At 43.9% G+C, this 8,023-nt stretch overlaps 1 pseudogene; it reads left to right on the forward strand.

The window, feature by feature from the left end:
• The first annotated feature begins 225 nt into the window (after positions 1-225).
• LOC147663238 (uncharacterized) lies at positions 226-1,976 on the forward strand (annotated as a pseudogene).
• The last annotated feature ends 6,047 nt before the right edge of the window (positions 1,977-8,023 follow it).

Raw genomic sequence — 8,023 nt, forward strand, 5'->3', positions numbered from 1 at the left:
TTCTAAAATCGGGTTCACTCTTACCATATCTTGGCATATAAGCAAGAGAAAACTAAATGTAGAGATATTAACTCTAGGAATACACCTTATAAAAACACGGACTGTGAGAACAAATTCAGTGTTAAAACCCACCTCAATCAAAGCAAAATAACCCAAGTTGGGGAAAAAAGTTACCTGTGCCAAAAAAGATTCAGCCATAAATCTCATCTCACTGTATTTGAGAGAATGCACACTGGGAAAAATCTCTCTTAGTGCTCTGAATGTCAAAAAAGTTTCAGAGATAAATATTATCTCACTGAGCATATGAGAATCCACACTGGGGAAAAACCTTATCAGTGCTCTGAATGCCAGAAAAGGTTTAGTTTAAAAGCGAGTCTATATCGACATGTGAGATTCAGCCATAAATCACATCTCACTGAATTTGAGAGAATGCACACTGGGAAAAACCTCTCTCAGTGCTCTGAATGCCAAAAAAGTTTCAGAGATAAATCTTATCTCACTGAGCATATGAGAATCCATACTGGGGAAAAACCTTATCAGTGCCCTGAATGCCAGAAAAGGTTTAGTTTAAAAGCGAGTCTATATCGACATGTATTAACCCACTCTGTGGAAAAACCTTACCAGTGCTCTGAATGCCAGAAATATTTCAGTGAAAAAAGAGACCTTACTGTACATACAAGGACCCACACTGGGGAAAAACCTTATCAGTGCTCTGAATGCCAGAAAAGTTTTTGTAAAAAACAAAGTCTTTCTCAACATGTATTAACCCACACTGGGGAAAAACCTTATCAGTGCTCTGAATGCCAGAAAAGGTTTTGTAAAAAAAAAAGTCTTACTGAACATGTATTAACCCACACTGGGGAAAAACCTTATCAGTGCACGGATTGCCAGAAATGTTTCAAAACCAAAACCTGTCTCACTCGGCATAGAATAACTCACACTGGAGAGAAGGCTTATCAGTGCTCGGAATGCCAGAAATGTTTCATTGACAAAAACACTCTCACTCATCATATAAGAACCCACACTGGGGAGAAACCTTTTCAGTGCTCTGAATGCCAGAAATGTTTCAGTGTGAAATTCAGACTCACTGAACATACAAGAATCCACACTGGGGTAAAACCTTATCAGTGCTCTGAATGCCAGAAAAGGTTTTGTAAAAAGCAAAGTCTTTCTCAACATGCAATAACCCATTCTGTGGAACAACCTTATCAGTGCTCTGAATGCCAGAAATGTTTCATTGAAAAACGCTATCTCATTCTGCATATAAAAAAGCACACTGGGGAAAAACCTTATCAGTGCTCTGAATGCCAGGAATGTTTCAGTATAAAAAGTAATCTCACACGGCACATGAGAATCCACACTGTGGAAAAACCTTATCAGTGCTCTGAATGCCCAAAAGATTTCAAACGTAAATCACTTCTAACTGCACATGTGAGAGTCCACACTGGGGAAAAACCTTATCAGTGCTCTGAATGCCAGAAATGTTTCAGTGACAAAGGAAGTCTTTCTCGACATACAAGAACCCACACTGGGGAAAAACCTTATCAGTGCATTGAATGCCACAAATGTTTCAGTGAAAAAATCAAGCTCACTCACCATATAAGAACCCACACTGGGGAAAAACCTTATCCATGCTCTGAATGTCAGAAATGTTTCAAAAACAAACTCCGTCTCACTCTGCATATACGAACCCACACTGGAGAAAAACCTTATCAGTGCTCTGAATGCCCAAAAGGTTTCAAACTTAAATCACTTCTAACTGAACATGTGAGATTCCACACTGGGGAAAAACCTTATCAGTGCTCTGAATGCCCAAAAGATTTCAAACTTAAATCACTTCTAACTGCACATGTGAGATTCCACACTGGGGAAAAACCTTATCAGTGCTCTGAATGCCAGAAATGTTTCAGTGAAAAAAGAATACTCACTCGGCATACAAGAACCCACACTGGGGAAAAACCTTATCAGTGCATTGAATGCCCAAATGTTTCAGTGAAAAAACCAAGCTCACTCACCATATAAGAACCCACACTGGGGAAAAACCTTATCAGTGCTCCGAATGCCAAAAATATTTCAGCCGTAAATCTAATCTCACTGCACATGTGAGAATCCACACTGAGGGAAAAACATTATCAGTGCTCTAAATGTCAGAAAAGAATCAGAGGTAAAGATAGTTACATGCACCATCAAAAATACTTCAGGACTCCAAGTGCCAGAAAAGCATCAATTTTAAACACAATCTCACTCTACATGAGCAGACGCACACAGGGAAAAAACATTACCTATGCTGTGAATGCCGGAAATTCCTATTTGATAGGTACAGCCTCACTAACCATAAGCGACTCTATACTGATGAAAACCCTATGAGTGCGCTGAATGCCAGAAAAGCTGCAGAGAAAAACGCTATCTCACCATGAGAAACTCCACACTGGAGAAAATCCTTATGCCATAAAAGCTTGAATCTGAAAGACAGAGTTATGCTTCACGAGAGATCCCACTCTGGGGAAAAACCTTATGAGTACTCGAAATGCAAGCAAAGTTTTAGTCACAAATGACTTCTCACTTGTCATGAGCGAACTCATACGGGGGAAAAAAGCCTTATGTGTGTTCTGAATGTCAGATAAGGTTTAATCATAAATACAATGTCACTTCACATGAGAGAATTCACACTGGACTAAAGCCTTATAAAGGAGGGGAAAGCCAGAAACGTTATACTCAGAAAGGAGATCTCACTAAACATGAGAAATGCACCCACACCAGGTGAAAAGTAAGGCATATCTTGAGTTGCAGGAAAGCTTCTAACAACCTGACTTTACATAAGAGAGCACATATTCTACTTGCAATAGGATTAATCAAGAAATTCTTGCAGGATAACTTAGGCTGCCCGCATGCAACCTCCAAAGAATTTTTAGGCCCTGAAAATGTTTTAATTGCATCAAAATCCACAATTTGACTATCTGAAAGTTACAAAACTCTCAAGGTCTTTACTTGACACAGAGAAGTGTTAGTACTTACAAACATCAACTAATTACCAAACAATTCACAATATTAATGTCTTAAATTTTCTCCGCCCAAAAGGTTTCTACTCACCCTTGTTTCTTGACATATGACTGAAATCTAGATTTTCATGATAAGATTAGGCCTAGGCGGTGTTCCTCAGTGAAGAACTCTGCAAAGTGTCAAAAAAACTCAACCGCTCTACGCGGAGTTCTGCAAGCAGCGGAGTGTGTTAGGGTCATGCTGTTTGAGGTGATATTGATCTCCGATTGTTAGTCCCACCCTGTAAAATTAATCGTGAATGGCACCATGTGCAGCGCAAGAGGGTGCAGCTGCTTCTACTCGAGCGGCAGCTTTGTCAATGCGAAGGAAGGTTTCTCAATGCGAGTGGTTGTATCCTGCCGCGACTACTCGCATTGAGAAATCCGACGACGAATCTCGCCAGGAAGTTAGTTTTTGCTCGCCAACTAGACCTTGACAAGCGCGAGCAGGGAAAAATCCCATCAGGAGGTGGATTTTCCTCGCTCCAGTACATGGCGTTGAAGAGCACGAGCGTGGAAAAAAACCTCGCTACGCTCCACAGCGTAGAGTTTTTAGGAACTCCGCAAGCTCCGCTGATTACGGATAACTCTGCTAGCGGAGTTCACCACCCGGAATTAGATAATATACGACAGCAGGAAAACCTAACAAACCAGTTACTTGCCTTTCTGGTAGATACTCCTTTACCTGCAGATTCCTCACCTTGTGAGTATTTCCCACATGCCAGGATGGATCCACAAACTTTACAGCAGTCCTGCTGCACGGGGGCTCTCCCTCAGCAATGGGTGCCATGCACAGGCAGGCACCAGCATTCTCCTTCGGGCGACTTCTCCGGCGGCGGCGAGCGCGGAACTTCCTTTCGAAACTGAAAGTCCTGCCCGCCGTCAGGCACTACGTTGCCTGACTTCCTGTTTTGCCACGGGCTGCGGCGGTGATCTTTTCCAGCAATAAAAGGGGTAGGCTCCCTCATAAGTACAAATATACAGCGGGTGGGCACCCGCATAATCAGGCAAAGTCGCGGGGTGGGCGCCAGCGCATAAATTAAAAATAGCACGCTAAGACGCAGGGTGGGCACCTGCACACCATAAATAACGAGATAAGCGGGGTGGGCACCCACAAGGCTCAGGAGGAGAGGGGAATCCCTACGAGGGGGATTCCCTCAGCCCAGGCTGCAGCTCCACGCTGCTTAGACCCCAGGCTCTCCCTCGCTGGGGGCACTAAATCAAAAGCACGCCCAGTCTTCATATAAAGCGCAGGAAGGCTGTAGCAAGCCTTGGTAAAAGCAGAACACAGAGCTATAGGTACAAGAAGTCCTGGGCATCAGGAGGGCAGTGTAGGGCCCATGGGGCAGCACACAGGGCACTCCAGCAAGGAGACAGCCCCCATGGGGTCCCTCCTGGGCCCCACCAGCAGCAAGCCCCTCTCTGTCAGGATCCAAAAGTAGAAAGGTCCCCAAGAAGTCCTCCAGGAATCCAGGGGCAGGGCAGGGTCCAGGGAGGCAACAGCATGCCCCTGGTAGATTCAAGTAGCAAACAAGAACATTTTCATGGGGTCACAGCCCCGTATTTATACAGCTAAATCCCTTTGTGACACTGCACAGGTCTAGGAGAGAACCAGTTATAACTGGTTCAGGAGCACTTGAGCACTTTGTTTTGCTCAGCTCCTCTCCTCTAGTCACAGGACTGGCCAATGACATCAGATGCACCACAGGAGGTGGAGCCAGCATTGTGGAGGGGAAGCCCAGCCCTATTCAGGTCCCAGATGCAACTCCTCCCTCCCATCTACATGCAGATCTCCCTATTCACCACCGGGCAGACCCATCCTGGCTCCTGGAGCCAAGCACACCAGCCAGCTCCTGTCAATCACAAGCCAGACAGTCAATTCACATTCACTGCACACAGAACTGCCAACTTCTAAACGTGGCACTTCTCCACTAGTCACATTAAATCTGCGCACACCATCGCGTAGCATTTAATCTCTCGAGTCCGCACATACCATAACTTGCCCCTGCACTCCTCTCACATCAGGAATTATCATGGACATTCATATCCTCCATGCATTCCTATGGGAGGGCAGGCCATTCTCACCACACGCACTCAGAGAGCGCACACACTTAACACTGGGCCACAGTGCTAAAGTGCGCAGAGGCCGCAAATCAACTAACATCAGGTTAGAGTTCAAGGCAAAAAGTTCAGGGGTGAACCTGCTTAAAGGGCCAAGTCCAACAGTTTGGCAATAGGGACAATGGTAGGGCAGGGGTCAGTTTGGGTGGGGGTGGCAGGATAGAGGGCAGCGTTATGGCAGAAGCAGACAGTGTAGCCATATAGTGTTTTGAGGGTAGGTTGCAGTGTGGGGGATTAGTTTTAGGGCAAGCAGAAAGGGACAGTGTTTTGTGGGAACAGATGATGGCGGTGTTTTGGGGAAAGGGGCTAGGGTTTTCAAGGTTAGTGTGGTGGAGTTGGTGGCAGTGCTGTGGGGTAGGGTGACATGGAAAAGGGCTAGGCTATTCTAACTCCTATTTGTTCTTGTGTAGAGTCTGGGATGCTAGATTCTGCTGGTTATAGAGCTCTTGGGCTGTAACTACAATATACTCTTGTTGCTTCAAGACTTCGGTCAGTCTGGGGTTCAGTACACTTCTGGGAAACTCAGAACTTTGTGGGCTGGATCCATATTTTTGAACTCCCACTTGAAAAGGGTGGAAGTAACATGTGCCCTCTCCCTTTCACAATTTGCATCATGCCTATCCTATGTTTCCTAGACAATTGTTGATAGTGTAAAAACAAGCCCCCTTTCAATTGGCCCAATGGAAACTGTTTTGTAGCACATTTCAGTTTTTTTTGCATTTTTCAAATTATTTGATTTTGGGGATATTAAGGGCCCGATGTAGGTAATTCCGATTTACCTACTCTTAAATACGGAATCATACCGATTCGGTATTTAAGAGTAGGTAAATTGGAAGGAGGCAGATGTAGGTAATTTTTATTTAACAATTACCGAATCTGTAAGATTCTGTATTTACCGATTCGGTAAATACCGAATCGGTATTTACCATTGATTCCTATGGGCCTTGAAGCCCATAGGAATCAATGGGAAATACCGATTCGGTATTTACAGAATCAGTAAATACTGATTCCTGCAAGGGGGAATGGGGTGTCACTTTGACACCCTGTAGCACCTCAATTCCAGGCTTGTGTGCCATGTGGCACACATACATGCCCTAAGTGCATGTCTGTGTGTCCCATGGCACAGGTGTACATGCACAGATGTGCATGTACACCTGAATTCGGTATTTATAGGATTGGGTGGTAAATACCGACTCCTAAAGGGCCTGTGGCACTCTTTGAAGTGCCAGCTACATCTGGAATTACCGATTCGGTAAATATACCGAGTCGGTATTTTACCGAATCTGTAAATTTACCGAATCGGTAAATTTACAGATTCGGTAAAATTCGGGCCCCATACATCGCAAAAACCAATTACCGGTCGGTAACGGCCGAAATCGGCCGTTACCGACCGGTAATTGGTGACCTACATCTGGCCCTAAGTGTTTACAACAGGGGTCTTCAACCTTTTCTGAAGTGAGTGCCACTTCTGATCAGTGAAAGTCTTGAGCTACTTAAGGCTAATCATCTTGCACATTGTTACCAGACAGTTTGTCAAGTAGAGCCTTTTAGATTGAAGACTTACCATATGTCTGCGCCTTCCGCACCATGGTACTCCTATGATCTCGAAAAATGTAAAAGAAAATGTAGGAACCAATGACAATTTTGGAGGAAGAGTAACAGCCTATTGTTCAACACAGTTAAATCACTTTCATCCTTTGGTTATAAAAATTTAGTAACTCCCAGCCAAAAAGTTGTGATGAAGTAGCCGAATTCTTTTTTCCAAAGTTAATAAAATATTCCTAGATTTTACAATAACACCAGATAATCTTTAGGGACAGATACAGTGGAGGAACGTATGGTGAATAAACTAATTTACCATTTCCTGGTAATGAGTACATTCACCCCACTTTCTGAAGAGAAAGTATCTAATCTTATCAACACTATGAAATGTGGAGCCCCTGCAGATTCTTGCCCTCCATTCGGTTTCATCTACCATTTCTGCTCATCTCATTTTTTTTACTAACAATGGTGCTGAAGTCCGTCTTTTTTCCAGTTGCTTGGAAAAAGGCATCTATTTTGCCACTTATAAAGACTCCTTCCCTCGATCCCTCAGATGTAAAGTGCTGCGGATCCAAATTGGTCTTTCCTCTTCCCGATAAAATTTTAGAAAAGGCCATGAATCAGGAGATCACCGCCTTCTTTGAAAATACCGACTGTCTGGATCCTGTTCAACATTGGTTTAGACCTTACTACTGTACAGTCAAACTTATTGGCAGTAACTGAAGAGATCAGATCCATTCTGGATAGAGGAGATTAATGCAGCCTTGATCTTATTTGATCTTTCGGCCATATTTGATCAGGTTAACCATTTCTCTTTGGTAAGCCGGTTAGAAAGTATATTATTCAGAAAAGGGGGTGGTGATGAACAGAGTGTCTGAATTAAGCAGACCACTCTTACCCAGTCCAAAGATCAGGGCTTGATCCATCACCGTTTTTTAGCTCACTGCACCATCCCAGCTCAGAACCTGGCTACATGCAAAATAGTCTGTTCCTGTCCCAGTGCATGATGGGAACAGGGCAAACCAAACTACCAAGCCAATTCTTATACTGGGAAGGAAACAAGCTTCCGGGGACCGGTTTCTGGCATTTCAGCCAGCTTGCTTGAATCCTGATGGTGCAATGAGCAAGGGACTCACATCTGAGTATACCCTTCCACGCTTATGGTGGACAAAATTAGAAAGTATAAGCATCAAACAGAGAGCAATTGGTACCTTTGGAAGATTTTACCTCTGCCCCATTTTCACTTCCTTGTGGGGTTTCGGGGATCTTCAATAAGTCTGACTTAGTCTAATGCCTACAGCACTCCATTAATTGAACTAGTT

Source organism: Lissotriton vulgaris, unplaced genomic scaffold (assembly GCF_964263255.1).
Source record: "Lissotriton vulgaris unplaced genomic scaffold, aLisVul1.2 SCAFFOLD_3323, whole genome shotgun sequence".
NCBI classification, from domain to species: domain Eukaryota; kingdom Metazoa; phylum Chordata; class Amphibia; order Caudata; family Salamandridae; genus Lissotriton; species Lissotriton vulgaris.